The sequence below is a fragment of the Lissotriton helveticus genome, chromosome 2_2 (assembly GCF_964261635.1).
Source record: "Lissotriton helveticus chromosome 2_2, aLisHel1.1, whole genome shotgun sequence".
Lineage (NCBI taxonomy): Eukaryota > Metazoa > Chordata > Amphibia > Caudata > Salamandridae > Lissotriton > Lissotriton helveticus.
This window is the reverse complement of record NC_136060.1, coordinates 395,721,732-395,736,432: the sequence shown is the minus strand read 5'-3', so window position 1 is coordinate 395,736,432 and position 14,701 is coordinate 395,721,732. Positions and strand designations below refer to the sequence as shown.

The window sequence follows — 14,701 nt, the reverse complement described above, 5'->3', positions numbered from 1 at the left end:
GTGAGGTGAGAAAGTGAGGATAAGGGAAGTGACAACCGTAGAGACGAGAGGAAGTCTGTCTAAAGACCGACTGGGTAGGTGACGACCAAGGAGGGAATCCACGGTCCATCTCCCCTATAGCTAAACCAGGTAGCTCCATCGGGCATCAGACCAAGTAGTTCGGTCTCAAGTGTCGAGGGAAGAGGTTCGCAGAAAAACAGGATGGGAGGGAGATACGGCAGAAAGATGAAGGAAAGTCTGCCCAAAGACCTGCTGGATAGGTGACGGTCAAGGGGGAGTCCCAAAACCCATCTCCTCTATAGCTATCCGGTAGCTCCATCGGTCTCTGGCCAAATAGCTAGGTCTCAATAGGAAACATTTAAGGAACATGGGTGGCGAAATAAATGGAACGTAGAGGGGAGGGGACAGGGAAGGTGAGAAAGGGAGGATAGGGGAAGAGACAACAAGGAGAGACAAAATGAAATCTGTCTAAAGGCCGACTGGGTAGGTGACGACCAAGGAGGGAGTCCACGGCCCATCTCCCCAATAGCCAAACCAGGTAGCTCCATCGGGCATCAGACAGAATAGTTCAGTCTCAATACATTGAGAGAGGAGAGAAGTAGTGATAATAGAGGGAAGAAGCGGGAAGAGACGATAGGAAGTCTGGCTAAAGACAGACTGGGTAGGTGATGTCCAAGGAGGGAATCCCCGACCTGTCTCCCCTGTAGCTAAACCAGGTAGCTCCATCGGGCATCAGACAATATAGCTAGCTCTCAAATGGCGGAGGTGTAGGGGGAAGGTAGTTCAGTAATAGTTACATGGTTAGAAACAGTTACTGGAGCATGGTGATGCATACTAAAAAAAAAAAGACAAACAAATAGCAATGTTACAAAGGTATATGATACAAGACAAATGTGGAATTGCACATTGTGCACATCATATGGTTGAAGTCTGTCCCCAAGGCGCCTTAGAGCGCTGAGGCTCCCGCAGCCGGCCCCTGGGCCGGGCCGATCCTACGCTGGCTGCGGGAGGGAAAGGGATAGCAGCGGGGTCGCTCACCGTCCAAGGTCGCAGCCCGACCTAGAGTTCTCAACCAGCACCTCATCTTGTTCGCCCCACCAGGGCATGTGCTCGCCGGCAGCGGATGGGGGAAGCAAAGCTCCACTGGCTCCAGGGGCAGCAACACCTCCACGTCCCACACAGCAGGGACCCGGTCGGTGCCACAGGACAGGCACCGCTGCACCTCCAGCGTAGCTACAGAGAGATGGCGGCTGTTGAGCGATGGGGATGGTCCAGGAGGCGGACAGCTCACGCCGGAACAGGTCTCCGCTGCTATGAGGATGGCCCGGGGTAGAAGACGCCAATCCCCCCGAAGTCCCAGGACGCCGAGCAGCGCCGGCAAGGACCAGGGCAGCACCACAGGACAGGCGCCGCCGAACCCCGGGCACCGCACCAGTAAGATGGCGGCCGCAGTGATGCAGCCTGATGATTAAGCTATGATGCAGCCCGGGTGATCTGGGATGTCCGTCTGTCCTGGGGCCTAAACTCATTGATGGCGGGGCACAATAGCTGTGCGCAATCTGTGCTAGGGCTGGGGGCTTGGGGCCCAGGCAATGTGGTCCAAAATTGGCGCGGAAGCGTGGTCACTCCCGCCTCAGGTTACGTGCAATGGATGATGAAAATGGTGGCTGCTCCCTGCGGCCATACAGAGGCTCCTATTTTTTTTTTTTTTTTTAGAGTTTTATATAGCGCGAACTAGACCCGAACCGAATCAGGTATCAGAGCGCTTTACATAGCACCAGTTACGTTACATGAGGACACGCATTCATTTTAGGCACAGGGAGATTAAGTGATTTGCCCAGAATCACAGGTATATGAGTCTCAATAACAGGGCTACTATGTTGACATTGAACCTTCTACTACAGGAACCTTGCCCACAAGACAACTTTTAAACCCTGCTTTTGGCACCCTGGTCACAGAAAGGCTGAGAGCTGTACACTCTTGAATTCGGCAGGCAGGGGCACTTGATGTAGGGTGAGCCCAGTTCGGGCCGGCCTCCACCTCTCAGCCTGCTTTCGCCGCTGCTTTCAACTGCCGGTCACATGCTCCGAGATACGGGGCATCTCTGTATCGCGGCGATAGTTCAAACCCCCCGCATGGGGGTTCCTGTTGTGGTGGCGTTAGTGTTCACTTGTTCCCAGGGGCTGGCGCTCACCTTGTGTTGCGGTGCACTTATGTCTAACTCTGTGAATTCCCAATGTGTTGAAATCCTACCAATGATCTAATTTAATGATCTACTGCTCATTCCTTGTTGCAGTTTGGGTTAGAGAGATTTGCCATAGGAGAGGGGTGCTTTCTGTTCTGATAAAAATCCTTGTTTCTAAGTGTAGCTTTATTTATTAGCAATGGTGCCCAAGCACACGTACTATGTTCTTTGAAGGACATTAAATTTAAAGCGAATGGAAAATTTCTGTACACTAATCTTATCACATATTTGCGTGTAATATCACCATATCTGAAAGACTATTAGTTATAGATTCTTTACCTTAGAATTACCCCCAGCGTCAGACTGGATCTGGAGAATTTTTCTTCAGCAGTACCCCTGCGCGTCGGTAGGTGGCGTCGGTCGACTCCACGTCGTGGTATGACGTTGCGGTGCCTACTTAGACACCTCCCCTGACCGCTGACGTCAGTTATTTTTTTCCGTGCCATCCCAGCACAGATCCGGAGAGAGCTTGCACGGCAGTCACTTTTTGACTAAACTTTTTTCGACCTCTTTTTTTTCGAGTCTTCGACCCCTGGTGCATGAGGGATGTCCCATCGTCGGATCGACTTCAAGCCTTACGACTCCTGTCACAGGCTGATATCTGTGACAGACCCGCACCTAGTGTGCCTCTGGTGTCTGTTGAAGTCATGCTCCAACTGTTGGACCAAGGAATCCGAAGTCTTTGCGGGAGCAGTCCCACAAGCTTTTGTAGGCCTGCCAGTCTGCTCTGCGTCGCTCCCGGTCTCGCTAAAGGGGTAGGTCGCGAGACCTTTCACGGAACCACTACACCTTGTCCAAGTCTTTGCGCTCTTTGGGTAAGTTCAAGCACAAGAAGAAAGCAAAGAAGCACTGTCGCTCTTCGCCATCTCCCAGTCGATCAGCTGACGCAACACGTAATCCGGAGCGTAGTCACTCTAAGGCTCCGTGTCCTGCACCTGACTCTGTAACTACGGGGTTTATCCCCCCGTTTCCGGAAGCCGGACACCCCTTGCCCAGCTCCGTACGTTCTACAAAGGCCTCCACTGTGTATTTGGGAAGCTCGACTCGCGCTGGTGTGCCTTCAGGCCCCGGTTAATTGGTTGGGGGCCTTGGGCCTTCGATGCTTGCGACCTTGTCACCAGAGGGCCCCATGGATCCAGGCCTTAATCAACCTTACCCGGTGCCAATTTGGGCAACGACACCCCCGGTGCCGGCCGTGCCCCTGGCCGACGCCATCCACAGCCTCATCCCCGAGATGGAGCCGGATCGACGTCTAATCCAATGCCGGAGGGTAATTTTGTTCCCTTGTTCATCCCAGGTGTTCCCTATCGGCCTGTGGGTGGTGATGAGGACTGGGAAGGTTTGCTGGACCCTTTGACAGACCAGCTGGAAGAGCCGGCCTGGCGAGAGGAATTGGGTGACACCAGTGAGCTGGACAGTTCCCCAGACCATGGCATGCTTTCTCCCCCTACTGTGGTTATGGAGGAGGGAGCGTCCTATGCAGTGGTGGTGCATAGGGCAGTTGAGGCCTTGGGCCTGGAGCTCCCCACATTGGCAGTCAGGACTAACATCCGGACAGAGGTGCTTCAACCGCCGGCAACTACTTCTGAACCCCTTTTGCCCTTCAATGAAGCCCTCACGGACGTCCTTCTGGGCATTTGGTCCAAGCCCAGAACAAGGGCTCCTGTGGAATGGACGATTGACAACCGCTCGGCTCTGGGCAATCCCATTTTCCTCTTCCAACACCCTTCCCTGAGAGCTTGGTGGTCCAAGCATCTTCCAAGGACGCATTCACTTCTGCACCCCCAGACAGGGAATCAAATAAGCTGGATCATCTTGGGAAGTGCATGTTCTCTTTCTCCAGCTTGGCACTGCGGTTGGTGAATACCACGGGTCTCTTGGCCCGAAACTCCCTTACTATCTTGGATGAGGTTATGCAGGTGCTGCCTCAGTGCCCGGAGGAGGCCCAGGCCATTCTCTCCCAGTGGCAGATGGGAGAGACTCAACAAAATTCACAATTTGCTGTGGATTAGATACCACTGATTCACTGGGCAGAGCGATTGCCACGTCAGTAGCTCTTAGGCGCAATGTCTGTTTTTTTGGGGGATATTCAGTCAACTCTGCTGGACATGCCCATCAATGGCTGTCGCCTTTTTGGTGACAAGGCAGACTCTGCGCTACGGCCAGATGCTTAGGCCTCGCTACTTCCTCCCGTTCACCACAGTCTGCTTTTCACCCCTTTTGTGGCTACGGAAGGGGCACCCCACCACGTTGGACCTAGTCCAGCCATCGGCCTATGCAAGCGGCCCTGCCTCTGCGTGTCAGCGGATGTGGGACCCAGCGATACAGGTCTGTGAATCAGCGGGTGGACCAGATCACCCTCGCCCTCCAACCCCAGCATTTTCATTTCACCATGCTCCCCTCCGGCCTTACCTGTGCCCCTCGGGTGTTCACGAAAGTGATGGCTGTGGTCGTAGACCATCTGCGCCCCAGGCTGTCGCCTCCGGACAACGGCGACCTCCTGCATTCACTGGGGTTCACTATCAGTGTGCCGAAGTCACACCTGACTCACTCTGTCCCTCCCTTTCATCTGAGCTGTTATGGACACAGTGCAGTTTCGGGCCTATCCTCCCGAGAAGCGAGTCCGGGATATTCGGCCTATGATACCGATGTTTCAGCCTCTATCAGATTTCGGTGAGAATGACCCTGAGGCTGCTGGGTCTCATGGCCTCCTGCTGGTGAACCATGCCAGGTGGCATATGTGGGCTCTGCAGTGGGACCTGAATTTCCAGTGGGTGCCGCATCAAGGGAATCTTTTAAGTCCAGATCTTGGAGGTAACTGCGCAACAACTACAGTGGTGGTTAACGAACTAGGATTGATTCAGAGGCATATCCCTCTATCTTCCCCAACCAGACCTCATGGTGGTGACCGCATCACTCCAGGAATGGGGGAGCCACCTGGGAGAGGCGGAGATCAGAGGAGTCTGGTCTCTGGCCAAGTCTGAGCTCCATGTCAACCTTTTGGAGATCCAGGTGATCTGCTTGGCACTGAAGGCATTCCTTCCATCCCTTCTGTTTGTGACTGGTGGCTCACGAATGGCATCAATCACTCTGAGGTGGTGCAAGGTCTCTTTCAGCAGTGGGGAGAGCATTGGTCGGAACTGTTTGTCCACAAAGAGAACGCGTAATGTCAGCAGTTTCGTGCTTTGGACTTTCCAAGGTGGCACTCGCTCGGTGACTCTTGTCGTGAGTGGAGTTGCTGCCTTTACGCCTTTACGCCTGTACCACTTCTGTCCGGAGTGCTGAATATCAAGCGAGACCAGGCCCAAGTCATTCTTGTGGCACTGGACTGGGCACGAAGAGTCTGGTACCCTGAGCACCTGAGCATGGCTACTGATCCTCCGATCAGACTGCCCTTTCAGGAGGATCTTATGTTGCAGCAGCAGGGGACGGTCCTCTACCTGAACCTGTCCATCCTCCACCTCCTTGTGTGAAGATTGAGCAGCGACAGTTGAAAGCTTTTGACATTCCTCTCTTAAGTCTTTAATATCATCTTTGCAGCCCAGCATCCCTCCACAAAAACGGTATACGCCTGTCGATGGAACAAGTTTGTGGCATGGTGCACAGCAAAGGCTATGGATGCCCTTTCTGTCCCTCTTTCTGAGGTTTTGTTCCTTCTTTCTTTGGCCCAGCAGGGCTCTCCTCTGGACACTCTTAAAGGCTACCTGGCAACCATCTCTGATTTTCTAAATTCGACTACCAGATCAGCCCACTTTGTTCAAGTCCCCTTTTGTAAGTAGGTTCTTTAAAGGCATTATTCATCTCTTTCCTCCATCTCCATTCATAACGCCTCAGTGGGACTCGAACCTTGTTTTGACTAATTTTATGTGCGCTGTGAGAAAGTGCCATCTTTCTTGCATTCGTATGCCTCACTTTCTTCTGACTGCTGATGTGCTTTGACTGAGTGTGCCCTGGGCTCCTGCCGACCAGGTACCCAGGGCCTGTCTTCTTTCCCTAAAACTGTGTTGAAACTAAAACCCAATTGGCATCTTTGGCCACCTGTCAGCCCCTAGTAAATGGTATGCTAGGTACCCAAGGCATGGTGACCAGAGAAGACCCCTAAGGGCTGCAGCACTTATTGTGCCACCCTTAGGGGCCCTGTTCCCTGGCACCCACACACTGCCTTTGCAGGCTGAGTGCCTAAGTACAGAACTAAACAAAGAGTCGACATGGCACCCATCCCTGTGTGCCATGCCAACAAACCCACTGCCCTGGCATACATCAGTCACCCCTCTAGCTGGGTGCCCTATGCCAGTGGTGTGGGCACAGGTGCATGAGCCCTGTGCCCCTACAGTACCCAGGGCCCTTCCTGGGCACTGTAAGTGCAGTGATACCATTAAGAGTATATGGTGCTGGGAGGTCGACATTACGAACTCCCCAACACCATAATGGCTACACTGAAGACTGACAAGTTTGGTATCAAACTTCTCAGCACATTAAATCCACACTGATGCCAGTGTGGGATTTAATGAAAAATGCACCACAGAGGGCATCTTAGAGATGCCCCCTGAAACCTAACCCCAATCCACGTCTGGACTGAGAGGCTGCCTAGGGTGCCACACAGCAGACATGTTGCTGGACCCCTGGGTGGAGAGCCCCCCGCTCTCCTGGGCCTTCAACAATACACATCCTGGGTGAGGTGCTAAGTATCCTCCCCCAGGATGGGCAGGGGGAAGCTTCAAAGGCCTGCCGCCTCTGTGAGCTTCTCCAGACCATTTGCTGTACCCAGCAACTGGCCCCCACCATTCCTGACCCCCACTCTGGCGGGAAGACTGGCGGGAAAAACTACGTCAGGAAGGGGGGTGTGCCAGCCTGTGCCAACCCCACCCCTCAGGTGGGGGAGACGAGGTGAAGCACGACCCCGGGCTCCGGCCTTTTTAAAGATGGGGAGCCCTGCCCAATCACAGCTAGGCTCCTGCCCCCCTCCCACAGGGGAGGAGCATGCTAGGGGGTGTACCCACCCCAGGACAGGGATTTGTCCCTGCCCTTGCCCTTGCCCTACCTGTAACGCCCCTAAATTCAGTATTTAGGGCACAGCTTTCCAAACTGTGTGGCGCGACACATTACTTGTCGCGCACCAGCCGTAGGTGTCGCGGGATGAGATGACTTCTGCCGGCAATTAGCAGAGTGGGGCTGCAGGGGCTCTTAGAAGGGGTGAAACAACAACAAAGCCCCATCAACATGCACAAGGTCTTAACGACCTGTGAAGTGCTCGGGTGCGGCTGTGAGCAGGCCCGGGATGCCACACACAACGGGGGGGATTGAGTGGGGGCTGAAGCCCTGTGATGCCAATGGGGGAGGGAGGGCATTGCATCATCTGCATTATTTGTCGATCCTGCATATCTTCGTATAAAAAAGCCAGTAACATTTAGGCCCTAGATGTTACTGGCTTTTTTATACGAAGATATGCTTACGTTATGTATGGTGCATTTTCTTCTGTCTTTTGGTCCCCCGTTGTTTTTGTTATACACCATCACTGCTCAGGTCAATGTTTGTGGTATTTTCTTTGCCGAGCAGAAGGTGAGCTTAGGCCAACTGCCCTTTGACAGAAATGACCGAAAATGAGGAACTAATTGTATTTTTAAGAGTACTCGTTTTATTGAAGAAAAACATTTCTAGCCACGTGCTTTCCCCACTTTCTTTAACAGATTGTAGACATTAATTTCTATAAAAAATGATTAGTGTTGCTGCATTTTTGGGTCCCTTTATTTCCTCAGTTTTGTTCTACCTATAAATAGTAGTTGTGTTCCTGCATATGGGACTTTGGCATCTTCTGTATGTGTGTTCTGTGCATCTAAATACATCACGCTTCATCTCCTTCCTCCGCATCACTGTCACTTCACTCTCTTCTTGTGCAAGTACTTCCTTTTGTCGCCTCCACTTTACCATCACCTCTCCCACGTACACAAACACACAATACTTTTTCTATTCATTGAGCACTGTCAATGTTTTGAGAGCTGTGTACAGGGCCAGACTGAGAGCCGAAGGCAGCCCTGGCAATTTTCTCGGACCGGTCATGGGGGAGTGGAGGTGGCGGGGTGTTGGGGTTGGCTGGCTGCCTGGCCTCTGGGGAAGCACTGCCTGCCCTGGCAGGCTGGAAACACTTGTATGCTGCTTTTGTAACTTGGGGGGCAATATTGCAGCACAGCTGCAAACCCGGCCCCCAGTAACAAACCGACCCCGGTGTGCGTGTGTGTGTGTGTGTGGGGGGGGGGTTGTTGGTGTGTGTGTGTGGGGTGGTGTCTGTGGGGTGGGGTGTGGTGGGGTGTGTGGGGGGGTGGGTGTGAGTGTGGTGTGTGGGGGGTGTGTGTGGGGGTGTAGTGTGTGGGGGGGTGTGGGTGTGTGTGTGGGGTGGTGTGTGTGGGGGTGTGGGGTGGTGTGTTGGGTTGTGTGTGGGGGCGTTGTGTGTGGGGTGGGGGGGGCGTTGTGTGTGGGGGGGGTGGTGTGGGGTGGGGTGGGGGGGTTTTGTCTGTGGGGGGTTGTGTGTGGGGGGGATTGTGTTTGGTGTGGGGGGGTGTAGGGTGTGTGTGGGGTGGGGTATGTGTGAGGGGTGTGGGGCCCCAAACCCACCATAGGTGGTTCGGGCTCGCTCGCTGTGCTTCCTCACGTTATCGTGTTCCTGAAATTTTTTTCACAAAAAGGTGTGTCACCAACATGAAAAGTTTGGAATGCTGTGATTTAGGGGCTCCCTGAACCTGCCTTCCTCAGATCCAGATAAGGAAAGAAGAAAGATCAAGAAGAAGACGACCCGCCATGCAGCTGCTAACAGGACTACTACAACAACAACAACTGACTTGGCCCCAGCCCTACTGGCCTGTCGATCCTGGAACCTGCTCCTGCCTAATCCCGGCAACTCCTACGGACAGCAACCTTGGGACACCCAGAGGACCTGCCTGCCTTGACCCTCTCAAAGCCTGGGACTCCCATCAGCAGAGGCTCTGCTGCAACAACCCCCCCCCCCCTGGTGCCAGCTAGGAAGCTCCGGACCAACCCACTCTGCACTCGCCTGGCCCGTGCCTAAGTGATCCAGGACCACGAGGACGTCCCCCCGGCGAATGGGACCCGAAGTCCAGTGCCCAAAGACCCTCTTCGATGACCCTGACAACGCCTGCAGCCTCAGGACAAAGGACCCCTCCAACCGCGACAGGCAGGGGATAAGATTTCCCGACCTCAAAAGACACCCCTGCACCCGGCGCCCCACGGCCCCCTGTGCCCAACTCCTGGGTGCCTACCTATCCTCCAAGACCCCAACTTACCCCTCGAAGTGTTGGTCGCTCCAGAAGATCCTCCGTCCCCGAGCCTGAAGCCTTTGTTCCCTTTTCAAGTTCCTCATTGAATAACATTGGGCCCCCAATGGCTTAAAAGCACCCTGCAGCCAGCTGCCCGAGTGCCCCCGGCAGTGCAACCTGTACCCTATCCTACTTCCCTATTTGCCCTTAGCAAGTGACCAGGAGTCCAGCTCCCACAGCCGCATGGCCGGCTAGCCAGCAGCCACCAAACGGAGGCCTCCTGCCCCCCATTGGATAACATTGGGCCTAACTACCTCTGCACCCGGCTGCCCCTGAGCCGCTGAGGGTGAGCCAACTGTACCTAGCTGACCCTAGGGGACCCCTGAGTCCATGCCCAGAACCTTAACTTTACCAGTCGAGTACTTACCTGCCATTGGATAACATTGACTGGTTTGACTCAAAAAATCTAAGTGTGAAGTTTTGAAAACTTAAAATATTCATATAAAATCAACCGAATTCCGAAGTACTCACCTGGGATCATGAGAGAAGCTAGTACTGTACCTTGTAGCCCAGTACTGAACTGCAAAAGTAATCCTAACCGAGTTTACTAGTAACCTGTATTTCCTCCATAGGAATCCATTGTCTGCTTTTCTATGGAATTTCTTCTACTTTTGAAAACTTGAAATATTCTTTAAAAATCATACTAAATACTGAAACGTAATTACTTACCTGTTTTAAGTTGAGACCGCAGTGCTGGACCTAGGAGCCCAGTACTGGATTACTAAAGTAATGAGATCATACTTTACCTGCAACCTGAATTTTCTCCCATTGAATAACATTGCCAGATTTCCCTTTAAAAGTTTTTAAGTGTGAACTTTTGAAATAGCTTTTTATTCCTTAAAAATCACTGCAATAACTAAAACGTTTTTACTAAACTGTTTCCAGATCAGGCTCCAAGACTTAATCTAGGATCCAGTCCTGGGATTACAAAAGTAATCTATTAAGTAATTACCTGCATTTATGTAGAAAAACCCATTGATCTCCATGCTAAATTGTGTTTAGAATTGTGTTGCCTACTGCAACCCCTGTACCTATTGTGATTACACAGTTTATTGCCTTTCTGCAAAGTACTCATCTGAGATCACTCCTATTGAGAAAAGTATATTTTACACCTGTTGGTTCTAAAAATAAAACAACTATATCTGTTGATGTAAAAACAATTGGCGTGGAGTTCAGTCCTTGAGTGTGTGAAAACCTTTGCTGACCGAGTGTGTACAGCAAATGCTTTACATTGTCCTCTGGTACTGCCTTACTGCTAGACCAAGCTACCTCTTTTGAGATTAAGGTCAGCCCTGACTTTAACCTCTGTTATACCTCTGGGGTTTGTGGACTCTATGCACACTGTACCTTACTGTGCTCCAGTATGTATAGAGCCACTTTCTCACACGCTCCCTTTGAGCCTCTTCACAACTGTCCTCTTAAGCTTCTCACCTTGAAAACTGCTTTTCTTGTTGCCATCACCTCAGCCCGCAGAGTGAGCTTCAAGCTCTTTCTTCATAAGTCCCCTTGCTTATCGGTGCATCTGGATAAATTGGTGTTTCGGACTAAGCCCTCGTTCCTACCTAAAGTTGTCACTCCTTTTCACATCGGACATAGTATCACTCTGCCCACCTTTTTCCCTCCTGGGCACCCTCCCAAGGAGGAGGAGAGACTACACTGTTTGGACCCGAAACGTGCGCCGTCTTTCTACCTCGACCGCACAAAGGATTTCCGAGCAGACGATCAGCTCTTTGTTGGCTATGTGGGTGCCAAGGAAGGTTGGGCTGTGCAAAAGTGTTCCATCTCTAGATGGGTCATCCTTTGTATAAAGATTTGTTAATCTTTAGCTAAAAAGGAACCTCCAGTGGGGCTGCGAGCTCATTCCACTAGAGCTACGACAGCAACTACTTCTTTGTCACTTGGAGTCCCACTCATTGACATCTGGCAGGCGGCCACGTGGGCTTCTATCCACTTTTTCACCAGACATTCCTGCCTGGATAGTCCAGTCCGGAGGGACTTTGCCTTTTCTGTCCTCCAGGAGTTTCTGGTGTGAACCTGGTTCGCTGTCCCTCCTCCAGTGTTGGTATTGCTGGGGTATCTATTCTAACGTAAGGAATCTATAACTAATAGTCTCTTCCAGATGAACAAGTTGCTTACCTTTGTTAACGATTTATCTGTAAGACATATTAGTTATTTATCCAGTATTGGGGTATCTTTCATAGATTCACATGCCTGAATCATTCCCCGTCGCCGAGGCGGGAGTCCCACGGTATATAAAAAAGCAGTGCCAACAGTAAATTACAGTAGTAGGCCCTATGAGAAGGCCTGTGGCCTAGATTGTAGTAGCCTATCTACCTCATTATGCTAAAAAGACCCAAGTCTTTGCACCAGCCAATCCGCTCACAGCACCCTCTAGAACCCTCTCTGCAGAGCCAGTTCTCCTCAGATTTTCACCGCACGTCGTGGGGAAGGGAGTCTCCCTGAGTCTTGACTCAGTTTCTTCATCAAAGCTTCAGGATGACGGACAAGAAGGCCTTGTATTGACCTTGTAGAACATGCGGAAAGAAAAGGGTCCATGTAGATGACCAACATAAGGACTGCATTTATTGCCTTTATCCAAAGCATGAGGCAAAAAATTGCAATATCTGCCGCACCTTCCCTTCTAAAACTTTAAGGGATAGGGAGGCCAGAGTCCTTTTGTGGCTAAAATCCTTTTCTACAGATGACGAAGACAGAGCCTCTACCTCCAGTAAGAGAGTGAGATCTCAAGGGGATAATTCAAGTGAGGGGAGAAAACATGTTAAAACCTCCCACTCCACTTCAGGCTCTTCGGAGATCTCCATCTAATATCGCTAGAGCCTCAGCCACCAAGGAATCTTCTAAAAAAAAAAATGAGTAAGAGCTCTTCTGTCTCCTCATCTGTGACTACCATTTTTACTTCTACTTCTTCATCTACGGCTATGATCTCCACTACAGCCATTACTTCTCCTATCCTGTCTACAAGAATCTGTATTGTGGCTACAAAAACCTACTTCGACGATTCGAGCCTCGACGATGAAAAAGCACTCTTCGGCGAAGAAGCCCCCGTCGACGAAGTCATCTACGGTACCGTCGACGACCGTCTAGTCGATGAAGAAACTAGGTCCATCGACGATGAACCCATCGACGACGAGTCTGTCGACGGCAGCCCCGTCGACGTTGGTCGAGTCAGTCGACTGCAGTCCCGTCGACGTCGACGACCTCTTCGACGATGAACATATCGACGACGAAATCACCGATGGCATCAAGACAAATGGATACTGCTTCAGCTAAGCCTTTAGCTGTGAAACAAGCTTTTTCTACCCCGCTTTCTTCAAAGACCTTTCAATACCCCGCTTTCTTCAAAGACCTTTCAATTAGTATCATACCAGAGGCAGCAAGGATCTTACATTTCGCCACTTATGCCATCTCATCTACTAGAGACTTATGCTGATGATGATGAGGAGAGTTATGAGGATGACAACGAGGGAGCTTTTGGAATAGCTCACCATCCCTCTGAATTAAATATTAAATGCCAGGAGGATGATGATGATGATGAAGAAGAAGATGCTTATTCTGGGCATTATTATCAAGAGGACATTGTAGTCCCTCATCATTCAGAATACCGGAGGAGGCTTCCAGTTTCGGAGGCCAGCCATTTATCACCAAGCCTCATCCAAGATTTACAGGCTATGCTGGCAGATTACAAACATTTTCCACCTCAACAGGTTGTGCCTCCAGCCCAACCTACTGTTCCAGTTCCTCAACCTGACGTTCCACCGCCCAGGTCTCCGGTCACAGAAACTCCACAACCTGCCTTAACTACGCAGACCCCGGACAGTTCTTCGGATGTTGAAGAAGTAGAGGAAGGAGAGTTGGATCCATGGGATGACTAAATTATTCCCATGCCGTCTCCACCAACTCCACCACCATCAGACTCTCCACCTGAAGACATAGGTGGTTTTCATAATCTCATGCAGCGAGCTGCATCTAGATTTCAGTTGCCGGTGACAGTGGAGCAGTCAGAATGTTTCCTCCATGATTTTAAAGAAGAAACTAGGAAGGTGTCAAGAGCCATTCCTATTATAGATTATATCTGGAAGGAAGGTGTCAAGGTGATGAAAAACCCTGATTCAGTTCCAGCAGTGTTGCCCAGGATTGACAAAGTATCATGCTCCTCTCCCTAGTCCTGCATGCCTCATTGGACACCCGCGGCCGGATTCGGTTATATCACAGGCCGCGCAGCAAAGATCAAAAAAACCAGCCACCCCTATCACTACACCACCACCGGATAAGGAGGGGCATAGTTTGGACCTTATTGGTAAGAAATTTTCCTCCATGGCTGCTGCCTCGATCAGAGCTGCAAATTCTTTAGCGATTATAGCGCGCTATGATCGCCAAATGTGGTGCGAGATGGCTGGTTTCAATAATCTAATCCCAGAGGATAAAAGACAGGACGCACGTAAGATCTTATTGGAGGGGCAACGTGCAGCAGCAGAAACAATCGACTGCGCTTTGGATATTGCTAATACGAACTTTAGACAGCTGGCAGGAGCTGCAGTTCTCAGACGACAGGGCTGGCTAAAGGCTACCACCTTTAGGCCCGAAGTCCAACTTAAGATCCTGGACATGGCTTATGATGGAGAGTCTCTATTTGGGAAACACATAGACTAGGCTCTCCAGGCAATCAAGACGGATACTGACACTGCAAGATCCCTAGGGTCATTGCAGTACAAGAGAGGATCGTTTAGACATGCTAGAGGACGTGGATACTCCTCTAGAGATCAGCAGGGCGCCAACCTCCTTTCCTTCCCTCCCTGTGGGCGCGAAGATATCTGCCTTTCAAGAACAGTGGCAGCGGATTACATCCGACCAGTGGGTGCTAGACTTAGTACAACGTGGTCACACCTTGGAGTTTATCTCCAAACTACGAATAACTCCGCCCAGGGGTCCCCCTCCCCCTCGTCTTCACTAATTGTTCGAGGAAGTTCATTCAATGCTCCTCAAGAATGCTATCGAAAAAGTTACAGTGCCTCAGAGGCACACAGGCTTCTATTCCCTTTTTTTCCTCCTAAAAAAGAAATCAGGGGAATGGCGACCGATTCTAGACCTGCGCAAACTCAACAAATAT

At 51.2% G+C, this 14,701-nt stretch overlaps 1 protein-coding gene across 6 annotated transcripts in view; it reads left to right on the top strand.

Moving 5' to 3' along the window:
- Window positions 1–14,701, top strand: part of TACC3 (transforming acidic coiled-coil containing protein 3) — a 475,241-nt gene that overhangs the window by 437,553 nt on the left and 22,987 nt on the right. The window lies entirely within an intron of this gene.